The sequence below is a fragment of the Triturus cristatus genome, chromosome 8 (genome assembly GCF_964204655.1).
Source record: "Triturus cristatus chromosome 8, aTriCri1.1, whole genome shotgun sequence".
In the NCBI taxonomy this organism is placed as follows: Eukaryota; Metazoa; Chordata; class Amphibia; order Caudata; family Salamandridae; genus Triturus; species Triturus cristatus.
In genome coordinates, this window is record NC_140591.1 from 756,376,337 (window position 1) to 756,393,572 (window position 17,236).

The 17,236-nt window shown below is 45.7% G+C and overlaps 1 protein-coding gene across 2 annotated transcripts in view; it reads left to right on the forward strand.

Moving 5' to 3' along the window:
* Positions 1-7,983: 7,983 nt before the first annotated feature.
* Positions 7,984-17,236, forward strand: part of MID1 (midline 1) — a 635,531-nt gene continuing 626,278 nt past the window's right edge. The window contains exon 1 of one of the 2 annotated variants that reach the window (XM_085622188.1): positions 7,984-8,134. The gene's annotated coding sequence lies outside the window, so the exon portion shown is untranslated. Of the gene's footprint in view, positions 8,135-8,187; positions 8,343-17,236 lie in introns of those variants that run through there. The other variant, XM_085622189.1, reaches the window with a different exon arrangement.

The window sequence follows — 17,236 nt, forward strand, 5'->3', positions numbered from 1 at the left end:
CATGGGAGGACCACCTGCACCACCTCTGGGAAGTGTTGAAGGCACTGCGAAAGGCAGGCCTCACCATCAAGGCAAGTAAGTGCCAGATTGGGCAGGGTTCTGTGGTGTACTTCGGACACCTGGTGGGGAGCGGCCAGGTGGCGCCCTTACAGCCCAAGATTGAAACTATCCTGGCTTGGGAGCCCCCAAAGACCCAGACACAGGTGAGACCAGGAGGTTTGTCAATGGGGTATTGCAACATTGTTGTACCCTTGACTGAGCTGACTTCTAAGAAGCAGCCAAAGATTATGAACTGGATTGACACCTGTCAGAAAGCTTTGGATGCCCTGAAGACTGCCATGTGCACAGCACCTGTACTTCAGGCGTCCAACTTTTCAAAAGAATTTGTTGTCCAGACAGACGCTTCCGAGCATGGTGTGGGGGACGTTCTGTCACAAATCAATGAGGAGGGCCTAGACCAGCCTGTACCCTTCATTAGTAGGAGGTTAGATCCACGGGAACAGAGGTGGAGTGCAATTGAGCGTGAGGCATTTGCTGTGGTTTAGGCACTGAAGAAGCTGAGACCATACCTGTTTGGGACTCACTTCTGGGTTCAGACAGACCTCAGGCCCCTCAGATGGTTGATGCAGATGAGGGGAGAGAATCCAAAGTTGTTGAGGTGGTCCATTTCCCTACAGGGTATGGACACTTTACGGTGGAACACTGCCCTGGTACAGAACACACCAATGCTGATGGTCTGTCCAGATTTTTCCGCCTTAGTGATGAGAACTCATAAGTGGGTGGGTAGTTCTCCCCACATTTCAGCAGGAGGAGATGCATGTTAGACCTGGCACTATTGGCGTGGGTCTCCCTTGCATTTTTAACTTTTGTCTCCTCTGTGTTTGCTGGTGTTAGATGCTTTGGGCGCTGTACCACTGCCATTCAGTGCCACAGCGCGAATGCTCCCTATTGTAAATTAACTGCATTACCTTCTATAATCCTAATTGACCCAAGGAACCTGATAGGAAAGCCAAATTTAGTATGCCTGAGCTCAGAATATTAAAGTGCATCTGGTAGTGAAGATTATTTCCATATTCTGTGGTTGAAAATACCACTTTTAGGAAGTGGGTATTTTCTTGCCTAAACCTTCCAGTGTGCTCTGCTGTTATGTGTATTGGCTGTCTGGTTTTGGAGGGACAGGGCAGGCTGAGCCCAACCTGGATTGAATAGAGAGATCTGCAGTTGGAATATTGCAAGGGGTGACCCTTTGATCTGAGCAGGGCTGTGCCTGGCAAGGTGAATGATGGCTCCACCTCCCACTGTGCGTCTGATAGCAGACCCCCTCTTCCTGAAAGGCAGGATGCAACCTTGTAAACAAAGTGCTCCAGAACGACACCAAACTGGTTCTGGCTGGGTTCAGTAATTTGTGCCTTTTTGAGAACAAAGACTTTTGGGGTATAAAGGTTTGTGATAAAACCCCTACACGGTGTGTTACTTCTAGATGTCAAGACGAACCTCTGTCCGTGTAACTAGAGGGAAAGGACATTAAAACCTTCATCCATCTTGCTGAAGCAACTACCCAAGGGCCTGATTTGAGCTTGCCTCCTGCTGAAGTCTCAGGGACATTAGACTTCACCCATCAGCCGCCCAGATTCCTATTTGAGGGGAATTCTACTCGCAGGTAAGGCCTCTGTTGAGAATTCCAGAGCCTCTGGTTCTACTGCGGGGAACGCAGACTGAAAGTCATCGTATCGCTAGTGTGGGCCACTGCAGCTGAGGAGCTGTGCCGCTGAGTGCCCGCATTTGCCGTACTACGAAAATCATCGTTATGGCTATTGTGGGCCGCCGCAGCTGAGGAGCTGTTGCCGCTGAGAGCCCGCATTTGCCTGTGTTACCCAAATCATCGTAATCGCTATTGTGGGCCACTGCAGCTGAGGAGCTGTTGCCGCTGAGAGCCCGCATTTGCCTGTGTTACCCAAGTCATTGCTATCGCCATTGTGGGCTGCCGCAGCTGAGGAGCTGTTGCCGCTGAGAGCCCGCATTTGCCTGTGTTACCAAAATCATCGCTATTGCTATTGTGGGCCGCTGCAGCTGAGGAGCTGTGCCGCTGAGTGCCCGCATTTGCTGTCCTATGAGAATCGTCGCAATCGCTATTGTGGGCCGCTGCAGCTGAGGAGCTGTGCCACTGAGTGCCCACATTTGCCGTCCTACGAGAATCATCGCCCTTGCTAGTGTGGGCCGCTGCAGCTGGGGAGCTGTGCTGCTGAGTGCCCGCACTAGTCACCACTTCGAGGATCTTGTTATCACCTGCGTGTGCCACTGGATGACCGCTTTAAGCCCCTCCCCAGGATTAGCGTGAGTGCACGCTGCAAACTGCTACAGCCGGGCGCTGTGGCCGCTGCGAGTCCGCCTGTCATCACCGCGACTTCCTTGTGAGGCTGCGTGCCGTGCCCCCTTTATATCTCAGGAACATTGTGCATCACCGGGTCGCGTGGACCCCGGCCTCGAACTAAGTTCGTTCCACACGCTTTTTGAGTGCCTTGATTGCTTTTGAAGTGAATCTGTAATTATGTGCATTGTGGTTTCTTGAGTGCTTTTAAGTCTTGTGTTCAGTCTAAATAAAGATAACTATTTTTCTATAACTACTTGTGGTGTCCGTTTGTAGCATCCTTCCTGCGTTATTGTGTATGGTCATAAATGCTTCACACACTGCCTCTGAGATAGACCTGTCTGCTCGTGCTACGTTATCACAGGGTTGAGCAGGGGTTGTCAAAGGGTGTAGCCCTTTACTCTGACTTAGGAAGAAGGATCCCTATTTGGACCTCAGCGCCAGCCGCTGCCAACTAGAGATCCCCATTTCTAACATGCACATATAATGAAATGGGTCTACTAGCTTGGTAGCTGCTGGTCAGACATTTGGGACACGAGTTGCAGATGAGACAAATAAGTGGCAAAGTAATTTTCTGTTTGCTTGTGCGGGTGGCTGTGAGAAAAGAGAAGGAAACCTGTGTGTGTGTGTGTGTGTGTACTCTTTACTTGAGTAAAAGACGGAAATGTAGTGAAAGCTTACATTAAAGCAGGGGCGGCTCCTCCGCTATGGTGTAGGAGTATCGTTCTAGTGCTGAAATACAGCAGTCAGAAGAAAAATAAAATGACTATGAAACTATTTTATAGTCATTTTATTTTTACTTTGAGCCCACCGAGTAGAGGGTGGGTGGGGCCAGGCAGCAGTGTTACACAGCAGGGGCAGGAGGAGTGGTAGGTGCTAAAAGTGTGCATGTCGGCATGTGCACTTGGATATGTCCAGGCTGGTCCTTGGTGATATCCTAGCCCTCAGGGGCACAGGCTCCCAGACCCTGCTGGAGGGCAAAACTGGTCCGCTCGCTCAATCCCAGAACTTCTCTCATGCTGGGAGAAGCACTGGGATTGGGTGGGGTCTTGGTCAGACTAATTTGGGGATGTTGATAGACTGAATGTCAGAAAATGTGGCTGTAATCTGGTTTTAGAGTATGGGTGAGTGCTGAAGATAGACATGATATTGGATTTGGAAGTGCTCTCATTTAGTACAAATATTATATGGGCTTTTCAATGAATTTGGACTCATAATATGTGCCAGTTAGAAAATGCTTGCATTTACGAACAAAAAGATCCTTTATGGGAATGGTTACAATATGGACACTAATTGTGATTAATACAATCTTTAACAGTTTAAGAGTTTGCTGACCTCCGGTAACCCTGGGGGCTGCTCCATAAAGATCAATGCTACTCAAGTCAATAACCTGCCACAACATAATTGAAGCACTTCCAATGTTTTGCCTAGGAGCCCTGGAGCTCATGGTTCAAAAGGATAAATGGGCCTGAGCCAGTGTTTCAGCAATCATGTCCAAAATTCAATATCTCACCCACCGAAGAATTAACTTGAAATCCAAACCACAAAGAGGGGAAGTACTGCTTGTCGAAAGTGGAAACTGGATAGCGGATCAAGCTTATTTAATAAATGTAGTTTCAGGAATACAGGTGTTGCTGCAAATAATGGGAGTTATCAGAAGTATTTCAAAACACCAGAGGAATTCACAAACTGTTTCACTGTTGATGGTGCCAACTAGTACTCTGAGGCAGGTTAGCATCCAACTATTGGCACCCAAGTGAGTATCTAACTTTAGTTGCTGGAATCATGACAGTAGGAGGCCACTGGCATATTTTATTGTGGCAGGCATACTTTAAACGTGTTGGCTGTCGCTGGTGACAAAGGTAGCATCTTTGTTTGTGTTAGGATGCTACCACACCCCTGTGTGTCACTATTTCCAGAACTGCTAGTAGGGAGAATATGGTTCAACAGTTGCACACTTAAGGTGTCCACTCTGACCAACTGGGTAGAAACCCTTGTTCCTCTCAGGAATGGTCAATCCTGATACCAACAGACTGTGGTGGGTCAAGGGTACATGCAAGAAGCTGAGCAAGAAAAATAATTCAATCACTTTTTCACACCCTTTACCATGCTCTGATGCAGATGGTGATCTTCACACATTCAGTCATGGGGACCTTAGCTGAAGAACGTTATCACCCTGGGCCGGTTCTCTCCAGATGTCATCACCCACTAAGACTAGAGTTAGCTGAGCCTTGTAGCTGCTTCCAAGTCAAAGTAGCCCATCTCCTCAATGAGCCAGACAACTTCTTGTCTTCCAAACAGGGCGCAGAAGCAGGGCTACTCTGGTGTCATACGTTCGGTCCTGGCCTGAAGGTGAACACAATATAAAGTCTTTCTAGTTGGATGCCTCTTCTCAGAGCTACCTCAAAAGTAAGGGTAAATACATCCTAAGGAACAGCATTTATTGTTAAACGGGCAACTTAAAAGATGTGCTAGCTGCAGGAACAATAACCTTTTCAAATAAGCCCAATAAAAAATTTGAAAATGTTCTTCCTGAGGTTCTACACTGCAGCTTGGAACCAACTGCTCAGTAGAGTGAACTATGGAAACACCGGCCAGTCATCCTGAGCAGGGTTTTTCTGTTGCTGAGCAAATCCAGGGGGAAAGCAGCAAACGCGCCCTGCTGTGTGTATTGGGATGTCATAGGCCAGAAAGCATAAGTAGGGTTGAGCAGTAGTTGAGTAAATCTGGCAGGAAAAGTGGTTTCAGTGAGGTGTTTGATTCAGGCAAGGCTCCAGGCTTAGAGGGAAGCAGCTATGTATGTGAAGGTCCACAACTCTCTTAAGTGCATCAAGGGATTCACAAAGGCAGTAAATTGCAAGATATCATGTCCACCAGGACGAAAACAACTTAAAGATAAACAGCCATCTTAATGTACTTGCCACCTTCGAGACCTCACGCTGACACATCTGTATAACCATCCAATAGAGTTATGCATCGCTGTATACTGTATGAGGCTAAGTAGAGCATTGCTGATTGAAAAGCTTCTCAAATAAACTTTAAAACTCTGCCCTAATCATAGTTTCCTCTCAGAGGACACTGTTTATATAGTACATTGGCCCCACATATTTACATACAATTACTGTCACACCAAGCATGTTCATTGGCTTGATTTATAGGGGAATGGTTGAATTTCCATGAAGAACTAGTCGACCCTCTTAAAGGGATACATGTGTAAGATGTGTACTTGTGTATTACAATCAGCTACAGTCAAGTGTCAGTCGCCCCATAACATGGTGCCAGTTGCCTCATAGCGTGGGTTGGTTGTTCCTACTGCCTGGCAGAAACGTATCCTCTATTGGAGGAGCAAAACAAAGAACGCCGCACCTCTGGTGGTGTTGCATATGTTGGGTTCACAGCAGGTGTGGCTCGTGTCCCGGCAGAGTGGTAGGGCCAAGAGGGCGGACAACAAACAAAGGTGACACACACAAAAAAAAGAATAACTTACCTGCCGCATCGCCGCATCTCTGCTCTTCTGCTCCGTCCTCACCAGCACAGGCTCCCTGCAGCTAATGCTGATGCTGCTTTCATCCGGCTGAAAGCAGCAAAAGGAATGGTCTACACACATATGATTTGCACCCCCGTGAGACTGGGAGCATGTGTTTGCTCTCTCCAACCCGGCAACGCAGCTCAGTTTGAAGAAAGCTTCAGTGCGCCTGACGGTTTGGCCGGCCAAACCGTCATGTGCTCTGACAACAGTGCCCTGCCCACCACTCCCCCTCCATGATGGCCCGCCCCCAATCCTTGGCTGTTGTAGGAAAAATAAACTGATGATAAACACTTTTGTTATCATTTTATTTTAAACGTTTTGAGGATGAAGGGGGGTGACGCTCCTCCGCCATAGCAGAGGAGCGGCCGCTGATTCAGTAGGGGAAAAGACACAAACCGGCCAGTAAAGAAATGGCAAGGGGCTCAACTTTCTTCTCAGTGTGAGTACATTCGTCACCCCAAGGCATTCTCTGTAGAGACAAGATCCGAATGCCAAAGAATGATTGAGGAAAAGGATTTCTGAGACTATGCGGTGGGAGACTAAGACCATCCTCATAGGATTTGAAGGCTGCTGAGGACTTCCTTCCACATTCAGTTGATCACTTTCACTGCAATGACTAAATGTACAGCTTTTCCTTTGGTTCGATCTCTCCCAGAAAATGATGGCGACATACATTTTATCATGCACAAGTGATATGCTGTTAAAAGAATGTCTCCAAAGTTTGCCAATCACAGGGAGTGGGGATCTGCAATCAAAATAATCAGGAGGCTGCATTTCCTTGGTTCTGATCCACCTCTTCTGTCACCCATGTATCATAAGATAGTTCTCATAAATGTATTCAAGACATTATGAAGCGAATTCTGCTCCATGTGGGGCTCACACATTCTAGCCCTAAAAATGAACAGCTTTCTCAAACCTTAAATACCATTCACCCCATTGATGAAGGAGATAAGTGCAGGCCCAGGGGACCAGTGAACTAATGCCTATCTCTCACCTTCCTCGGAGAAGAAGGCCTCGCGGGGCAGGATCACGCTTCACCTTCTATATTATCAGGATTAAAGACCCTGTGCCTCCTCAGGCAGAACTACAGAGGGCTTGCTCATTTTTCTTGATCCTTGACATCTCAAAATCCAAATACTCCACAGTCTGTCAGCTGCACATGGATTACTGGACCATAAAGTTCTGACAGAATGCTTTGGAAAATGGGTTCTGTTTCTTTACAGTAGAGATTCATATTGACTCCAACTACTATCGCAGTTGCTGCTGTATTTCACTATGTGTAGGTGACAGCGCAGATAACTGTCCAGAACAAACTACAGTTTCCGCTGTATGCACATGATACCCAATTTCACATCTGACAGGGCAACAATATAGAACAAAAGCATAAACCCACAAACTGCCTAAAACACATGCACCAGAGGGTGAGGGAGAGCTGCCTAGCTTTTAAAAGCAAAGAGACCTTAAGTTCCAAACTGTATTTTTAGCAATATCAGGCTGCTTATCAGGCGGGCAGGAGGGTCGAGCCAGCAATGGAGTACTGGTTAGGGGCAAGAGAGGCTGAGAGGAGGCGAGATCAAATTATTTTTTCTTCATCATAAGCACGGGTTTTTCTTTGCCTCAAAATAAAAAAAAAAATGTGACTTGTAAGCAAAAGGTACAGAAGGCTCATAGAAACTGTGTTTGGTTCTTTGCACGCTTGTTAACAATATCTCTATTGTTATGACGCACCTGCTAGCCCAAATATTGAACAATTCGGAAAAAGAGGCTTTGGCTCCTTTCCTTGAAAAGTAACATGGGAGCGTCGGTGAAAGTATGAACGTGCGCGCGGAGCTATTGCTTAAACCGTCCGTGTGACGACGCCCCGTCCTTTCATGAGGCGCCGTCTGTCGGATCTTCTTTTGTTGTGGCAGCAGCTAGGTCTTCCATTTCAGGTGCTGCCAATCAAAACCGCGATCAATTAAATCCCGTCTGGGAAGTCCCCGGCCGGCAGCTGGTTATGCGCAAGAAAATTATGAGAATCCTGCCGGTCCCGTCGTCTGCAGCGCGGCCCGGGGCAAGTTCCTCTCCGGGTCTGGCAGCTAATTTGCTGGGGTTCGCGGGTCACATCCAAAAGGGCCCTCGTGCGCGCACGAGTGTGGTCTCGGGCCCTCTCGCGGGATTAGCATATTGCAATAACGCGGAGGCGAGGCGGGTGCAAAGACGGATCCCAGGGGAGTCGCTGCCGCCGAAGTCATTTGGTGAGTGGATATGTGTGTGTGCTCTTTTTGTCAGAGGCAGGATTAAGGGACGGTGGTGGCTCTGTGACAGGAATCGTCGAGAAGAGGCTGTCGAAAGCTCTCTCCGTCCTCCCTTTGAGGCAGCGCATCTCAGCAGGCCACGTCCATATGACAGGGAGGTGGACAGCGTTGCTTTTCCCGGCTTTTACTTCCTTTTCACACTGACAAGGTAAGATGATTTCTTTTGTTATTTCCTGTTGCCCTCAAACGCTCCTGCACATGCTTTACCGGTTGCCTTGTTTTATTTAACATGGCAAGTCCGTTAATTATCATTACTCGCGTTGAAGGCGTTGTTGAGGCACTAGGGCTGCTGGGTAGGTCAGTGATGAGTACACAGTGTGAAGACTGTCTGCAGAACAACTTTGTTACTAACTGCATAACTTACTGTCTATCTAAGGCCTGATATGTTAATTATGGATATGACTGGTCATGTGTTTCTGTTTTCAATATCTGCGTGTCCTGTAAATGCCTATCAGCACGTGCTTTTATGCGAACACATAGTTGTACTTATATCCTTTTCATTTCGCGAGAAACGAGCTTCTGAAATTGCTGTGTTGGTTTTCATGAAGATATATCATGCATAATTGCATGACTGCGAGCGCTTACCCATAACACCAAGAGAGATTTGTAATGCAGCCACACTCTTCCTGCAAAATCTAGATCTAATAAGGTCTCAGAGCAGGAGCCAAGATTTAAATAATGTTTGCGCGCAATAACATGACGTAAAGAGGCAGCATGACTCTCCACGGCCGTTATGTGTTGCAGAACCTTTCTAACAATATGATTTATACATCGCACATATTGCATAGGATAATATATGAACAGAATGAAAAGTGCCTTATTTGCCTTGGATTATGTTGCGAGGATGCAAGGAATATCTTTCCCATTCGAGAAATGGTAAACAAAACCACTCACAACACACACACACCACGCTATACCACACTCGTGCCCACACACACAACCACATGGACACAATGGAAAAGCGCACAAACCCAAAAGCAAATACACACACAGATATAGATGTACATTCAACATATGACTCACAAACCAATACCTACCATGAATGGCACATGCTCACACATGTCTATAAATGCGCTTAAGTATAAATGCATAAAGATGCAAAAGCAAATACACAGATTTACATGCACTCAGACAAGCAATCCATCTGCTGAACGCAGCACATGATAGCTCTTATTTTTGGTAGCCATTAAGTCAAAAGATACAGCTTTACCAAGCCTATAAAACTCACTTGAAGCGCTCGCGAGAAGAATCGTCTGGTAATCTTTGCATATTTTGGCACATGCTTTCGCAAATCATGTGTTGCTTGACAGATTATGTGTAAGCACCATTCTTCTGCTGCACATCTTGGCTCGTCAGACTGTCCTGATCACATTCCATGCCCTCCCCATCCCAAGATATGCCTGTCTGTCCTATCATCTTAAAAACTAGCATCACATGAGAAGGCAGTCTTTCTTCCTGTGCAGTTTTTCTCGTCTGCTTCTTTATTTTTAGAAGAATTGTCTGGAATGTGCTGGCAGAGACCTCTTCCTCTGGTAGCATGCTGGGACCATTTATGTGAAATGTTGGGAGGTCTAAAATGAAGATCCTGTGTGCTCTGGTCCAGTGAGAAAGGAATGCATCCCCCCTTCTGGCTTGCGTTTACCACGCATGGCCTTTTAAAAAGGAGCATTTGATGTTGAGCATGATGCCGAGCAAGAATATGCACTTTTTGCAAACCTTGTTTTTAAACTTTGCTAATCAGGCTGTATAAAGAAAGTGACTAATATACATATCTGCATGACACGAATATTCAAGCACCTACAATGCTTATGTTAAATTCATATGTATATATTTTAGTGTTTTCTTTAGTGCTGCATTTTGCATTGCTGCCAAAAAAGTTTAAAGCTAAAAAAAGGAATACATATGGTTTTATTGATTTACATCATTGGTGTTAGTAAGGCATTTTGATCGGTCAAGTTAACCTGAAAGTACATCAGATGACACTTGGAAGACAACTCAGAAAGTCATAGTCAAATGGCAAATTTAAAAGGGTTTGTTGTGAGAAAAAAGGTGGGATGGGGCAACAGCACCTTGAAGCGCTTTTTATGGGTTTGCTAGTTCCTAGCAAATAATGAAACAAAAAAGCATGGTTAAAGGTCCCTGTGCTTTGGTGTTTTGACTGTGGATCATTGCTAGATGGGAAGGAAAAACAATGGGCCTAAATTTGCTTGGGATAATTCAAGATGACTTCTAGGAGCCTGTGACCATCTACGGATGAGATGCATACACTCCCAGGAGGAATCATGTGAGAAATGTCACTGCCTGCATCATTTTGCACGTGATTCCTGGGGGTGTATGTATCTCGTCGTAGATGTACTCCATATATTTTCTCAGTTTACTACTGTGATATTCAACCTTAAGATTGACTCTAGAAAATTGAGCTACCAGAACCTTGTGAAAAAAATATTGTGGTAACATATTGAGAAAGTAAATAGGGATATAGGAAAGTATAGATTTACTGTAGATCTTTAAACCAGATTTATATACCTTGAAGATCTTGAAGGTCTTCAAGGCGCATAGGTGTTGAGTCAAGAATAGTAAATGTATACTTACCAATATGAACTTACCATTTTGGCCACAATATTTTGGATACTTAATGTTTCTGTAGATGATATTTTGGCATACAACCTCTCACATTGCTTCCAGGTATTGAGCCTCTTCTGGGTGTCCCATTGTTGGGACAGAAAAGTCCCTCGCATGGTCACAGATCGCACCCCTGCCCTGAATGTTACACTGGCAACAATGTCAGGATCTCTGTTGCTGATTTTTGTTGTCATGGGCAAACATGAATCATGGATGCCTGTGCACTATGACATATGCCTGTCCCACTGATTGCTGTCTCGATGGATGTGGTGGGGGTGTCCACAGCGCTACCCTCATAGTAGTGAAAGGCTACTGACTTTGCCAGAAGTTAAGTAGCCCGAGCGCGGCTGTGGAAGCATACCACATAGTGGTCAGTAAGAGTGAACAGGCCTTTTTACCTGTGTCATTCGAGTGAGGTCTACAGGCTCACTTATGTAAAGTTCTGCTGCTGTGTGCTTAACTCACCCGTGGCCTGCATCCAGTTAGTATGTAGCGCTGTGCGTGTGGATGCATGTGTGTGCTGTGGGTATGTGTTCCTGTGAATGGTACAATACATGGAAAGATTCTGGGTTCGATTTTGGGAGGCACAGGGCTGACTGGAGGAGCATGAGGAGGATTGCTGCATACCTGAGAGCTGGGTGGTGCGCTTCAAAGGGTGCTCTTTGATTCAGAGAGAGGTAACTGGAAGGGGGACAGGAAGTGTATGGGGCTAATAAAAGAATCATTAAGGGTAGGGCTGAGGCTCTGCGGTCACCTTTTGTTGTACACATCACTGTGGCTGACATCAAGGTGTTTGGAGTGGCTCCTCCTGTAACAGGCTGCGTTCTGTAGGAAGTGCAGAATGCAGGAGTGGACACTTCAAAAGGAAGCAGACCCCAAACTTATTGATCAAAGACTCAGAGCCTAAATCATATTTGGTGTCTGGCAGTGGACTATAAGAAGGGGAACTCAATGCTCCCCAAACTGCCAACTGTCAAGCATCCATTCAGGATGTATGTCAAGGAGGAGAAGCTCTGCAAGACTTCTGCGCGTGACCAGGACTGGGGGCTAAGGTCTGACAGTCGCCTAGCTGGGTGAGGTGACATCACCCAGGGAATCCAAGTCCACCTTCCCCTGCCGCCTGGAGCACCATTACCTGCTTGCCAAGACCTATGTGCCGTCTGAGAAAAAAGAGAGCGCTTGGAGGGAGTGAGGTCCAGTTAGGGATCCTGGCGAGTAGATCCCAATAGCAAGGTGTGAAGAAATGGCTGCCTCACCAATCGTGTCGTCCCCCATGTGCAGTTACAAGTTGTCTACCTTGTATGCCAGAGGGGGCAGACCTGAAGTTAGCCATGGTAGCGCCAATCAGGTTCATAGTAAAGTGAGTGACCCCGTATGCCAGAGGGGGCTGCAGTGAAGTTGGCATCACTGCTGTGCCAATCTGGCCATAACGTATGTGTTGAGTGAAGTCTGTAACTCAGTATGCCGAAGAGGACCATTTGGAAGACTGCATAGCTGCTATTCCGATCAGGCCAAAGTCCATGTGCGGAGTGAATTCAGCTACACCTTATGCCAGAGTGAGTCTCTGTGATGAGGACGTTACTGCTGTGCTGATTGGGCCGCTGCACATTTGCGGAGTAAGGTCGATGACCCCATATGCCAAAGGGGTCCACCATGAAGAACAAGGAGCGTTGCAAGATTCCACCATTGTCGAGAGGAGATGACACTGTGGTCACATGTGCATGCCCGAGCCCCGACTGATGATCGGAATCCGAGTGTTCGTCCCCACATGTGAGAAGGATCTGAGGAACTGCTGCCCCCTGCAGAGCTACAAGTGCAAATCACTGGCAGCTGCTGCAGCCCTCCAGGATGTTTGACAGTGGACTGCTCCCAGGGAGTCTGGTAGCTCAACCCCTGCATGAGCGGCTGAGACTAATCACAGAGCCAGAAGGCACCTGAGGAAATTGTTCTGCCGCATAGCAATCGGATGCTGGAACACTTTTGTTGATGGAAGAGTCAGAGTGGGACTCCTGAATATAAGACTACGAGTGGGGCTTAACTTGAATGCCACATATAGTGAATGGGGTATAACCATTATCATTAGTGAAAGGCAAGTGTCAGGGACCTGCCTTCACTTGAATTTACCTATGAACATTTTTAGACCAACTACTATATGGCACACATTATCTTTGTATTTCACTCATGTGATCTAACTCTCCCGCTGTCCGCTTTCTCTTCGCTTTCCAGATAGTTGCAATTTTCCTCCCGACCTCTGTGCCACTTGGGCACATGGCGCTAACTAGATTCTTCAGGTCATCCTTTTGTCCCCCCCTTTTTTGTCAGTATTTGTGGTGCACCGCTAACTCAATTGTTTTAGTTGGGTACATACTAACGATGTCCTGCGTGGCAACGTCATTTTTGCCTAGTTGGCCACTTAAATTTTTTATGTAGTATTAGACTTTCTTCGAGTTCAATAACTCTACTCGTGTCACTGACGTCACCTCGTCACTGCCGTCTTAGACTGCTGACGGGTTTACGGGCCTAGAATGTTAGCTCCAACATGGCCAGACTTGTCACGGAGGGTGATGGTCTAGTTTTCTCAGTTTTTTTTACTGGCCCACCACCCGGAAGTATAACACTTGCATTATACTTAAGAATAGCGCGCTCAGGATGCAAAACACACACCGATCGCGAACCATGACGGACCGGCGCTGAGGCTTCCCGAACACGGAACACCACGCATTTACAAGTAAGGCTGAAAACTGCTTTTGTGGCAACCTGCTTACCGAATCACGGTTTAGTACAACGTTTTGCCCGTTTTTTATTAACTTCATATCCACTTATCTTATTATCTATGCTGCCAGTACGCATTGGCAATTCTTGGGAACTTTCTAATTACTGTCCCTCAATTTTTGTTATATCTAGCGTCACACGGCTGTGCACCCGTAGTTAGCAGGCTCATGTTATTTACTCTTATCCACACGTTTTCTGTATAGTTCCCAGGCACTGTTCTTGTCCTTCCAGAGCCCCACTTGCCGTACACGACTATTGTACGGGAACTTTACGGTCGTGCACTGAGTTGTCTAGGACTATACCATGAATCCTTTTCTGTTTAAATATTAATTATTTTAGAATGGGTGCGCTTGCACTCTTATCTACACTGTACTCTTTGTCATTATACCAGACCTGATGCTTTTTACACTGTTCATTTAAGGTTAGGCAACGTGACATTTGGTGTTTTTATACTTGAACTTTGTATCTTAGAATTTTGTATCTTAGTTGTTTTCGCCGGTATTATTTGTCACTATTTTTAGCCAGTCAAGTCCCATCCTTCATCCTTTACTTCTCCAATTTCCGCACAGGTAACTTTATCCTCACTAAGGACTTATTCGAAGGAGGCAGATCACCCTTTTTCCCCTTCATCTTGAATAACCTCAGTCAATTCACAGAGAGGTCAGTGTGCTCCCTAGCGCTTTTTGGTTACGCAGGACCAATTACTAGTAATTGTTCTTAAACTATGCATTTTCATACCCTACTAGGTATCTCTACCCCGTACTTTGTCAGCTGCAGCACAGACTAGACTTACTGTCTGTAACCACAGGTGCTCCAACCTACACCTACTGTGGTAAGCGCCACCTCATTAGACTAGCCCTTCCCCTTCTCTAAATTTTAATTTTTTTATTTTTATTTTTTTATTTTGGGGATTCGTGTGACCACTAATTCTACATTTCTCATTTTTGCTGACACTTTTTCGTGGATCTTCTTTCTGACTTGTGAAACTTTTTAATCTACATAACATGGCGAGCACTTGTTCTCTTAGTTTTCAACCACACTAAACTTCTTATCACGGGTCTTCCCCTTTTTTCCAAAAGCCCGCTTTTTTCCCAAACCCCCTTTTGTAGATTCTTCTTTTACCGTGCAACACCTCACTCTTTATTAATATTTCTTTCTTCCTGGTTGGTTCTTCACCTTTCCTATCTCTTAACAATCAATCCATTATCTAGCTTTACTTTATGGAAATTAACACAAAAAAACAACAACAAAAAATGTATATTTAATTTAAATACTAAAAGGTTTTATCTATTGTATAATGTTACAGCCCTGAAGAAGCCCATGCTTGGGCGAAACGCGTTGGCTATATTGAACCTCATCAACATCATGAATAAAATACAACTCTAGAAATACAAGCAACGACGTGGACTCACTATTTACTTAATACTTGTTGTACATATCTAATGACGCTTTAAGTATATTGCCTCTCATAACCTTGTGCCAAAACCTGCCTATCGAACACTAGAACCCTAACCTCAGGAGGGCACGGTGTGTATTGTTTGTGCATACTGTAGTTTACTTTGCGTTCACACATAAGTACTCCTCTTTTCATTACCGCAAGTATTTAATTGGACAATCATTTATTTCTGCTATTGAATATTTGAGTTGTGAGCTGGTGTTCACCCCCTGCATCTACCCCTCGCCCACACACCCAAGAAGCGTTGGACTTCTTGACCCACACTACAACTGCATTTCAAGTGTTGGCGGGCTACTTGGTCTAGTTTCCCAGTACCCATAGAAAGCTGGGCCCTGTGACATCAGAAGTTAAAGGCCTTATCCCCCACGGCTTGGTCTAGTGGCTCCTGCTTGCCCGGCGGCCCTCTGAAAGGGCTTCTGACAAACAAACATAGTGTATTATTTGTATGTGACACCTACAAATATCAGTGGTTTAGCTGCTATCTATTATACGAACCATGCGCAGGAAAGTAAGGGAGAGATTTTCAAAAAGGTCGCGCAACGCAGCGCAGCCCCCTGCAAGTCTGCGCTGCATTGCGCGGCAGGGAGGGAGCAGGAGAGCGCCATATCTTCGGAGATATGGCTCTCTCCTCCCCTTTCCTTTGTGTCGGCGCTGATTTCAGCTGCCGTGTGCCATGCAAACACCTTAGCACCTCAGCACCTCAGCACTAGAGTGTGTGCAGGAGTGTAGCATAGGTTTTGTAGTACTTTGCTAGGTACGATGCAAAGCTTTTCCCACTTTGCGTACATGCTGGACAGTGCAGCATGCATGGAAAGTCCGAAAAGCAGGTAGAAATGAAAGTATTTCTCCTGTTAGCCCCTCCTTTGAAGGGGCGTTAACTTTTGGCGCAAAACCATGTTTACAAATCTTTGTAAATATGGTTTCGCGTCAAAAGGCATGGGTGGGTGCATGGAACGTCCATGTACCACTCATGTAACGCCTCCTCAGCGCAAAGTAATGCAAAGTAGTGCCTTTTCGCTGCTCTGTGCTACTTCGAGGGTGGTTTCCGAAATAAAATAACAACAAAAAAAACTGCGCTGGTTAGTGTCACTTTAGTGACGCTAAACCAGGGCAAAAGGTTTGAAAATCACCCCCTTAGTATCCATCTGCTGGGCTTTCTCAGTTCACACACTGAATGCAAACCTTCATACTAAAATGCAGTGACAACGATGCATCATGTTTAGAGGATGTCTGCAAACCTCCTGTACCTCACACAACATATCAAATATTGGTCAAACTTAAAAAAATACCTTTTTTGGCCATAGTCTGCAAAAGAGTGCCCAAGATGCTGATGCAGGTAGGTCAGTGGTTGCATACCATCATGTCTTGAAGGCACCATGTCAAGTTAGGTCATCATCATTTAATCTTTATTTCGGTCGACTTGACCATAAAAGAATACATTATACAGCATTTTTTTAAAAAACAACGAAGGATACAGTGGTAATTTCCAGGTAATTGACCAGAATATAAAACAGTCATTTGGTTAATAAAAGCTTAATACATTTAGTACGACTGTGCCACATTGCCGTTAAGAATTTTGAGACTGCAAACACAGTTGGGGCAGAGAGGTCTCTTTTTAGAATCCTGTATGCCGGAAGGTAAGTCCTGAAGCCCAGGTTTTTGAGGAGTGGGACCAGCCAGTACTGTCTTGCTCTTCTATATGCCGGGCAGAAAAATATTATATGCAAGTCACACTCCCTCTGATGCGCACACGCTGGGCATTGTAATGAGTTCTCAGAATTTGACCAGCAAGCGGTGTGCGCTTTAAGAGGAAGGGTGCTGTACCTCCATTGCATGAAGAGCTTCCTGGTAAGCGGGGGGCCTATATTATCATACACCAGCTCTTGGCAATATAGGATTTTGGACTCTAAGAATTTACCTGTAAGGGAACACTCCTGTATGTTTTTAAATTGGAGGCATAAACAGTGTTCATAATAATCTATGGCTAAAGATTTCCTTGAGACTCTGGGACATGTGATTTCCGGGTGAGACCATAAGTTCTGTCCTCCTAGTGCCTCACAGGTTTGTTTAATATGCCTGAGCCAGGGAAGTCGTGCAGGGTTACAAAGTTTGAGGATTTCCTGAAGTTCAGATCTAAAATCGGATAGTTCCGATGTGGACCATAGCCTTCGCCAATACAGTAAGGGTTTGAG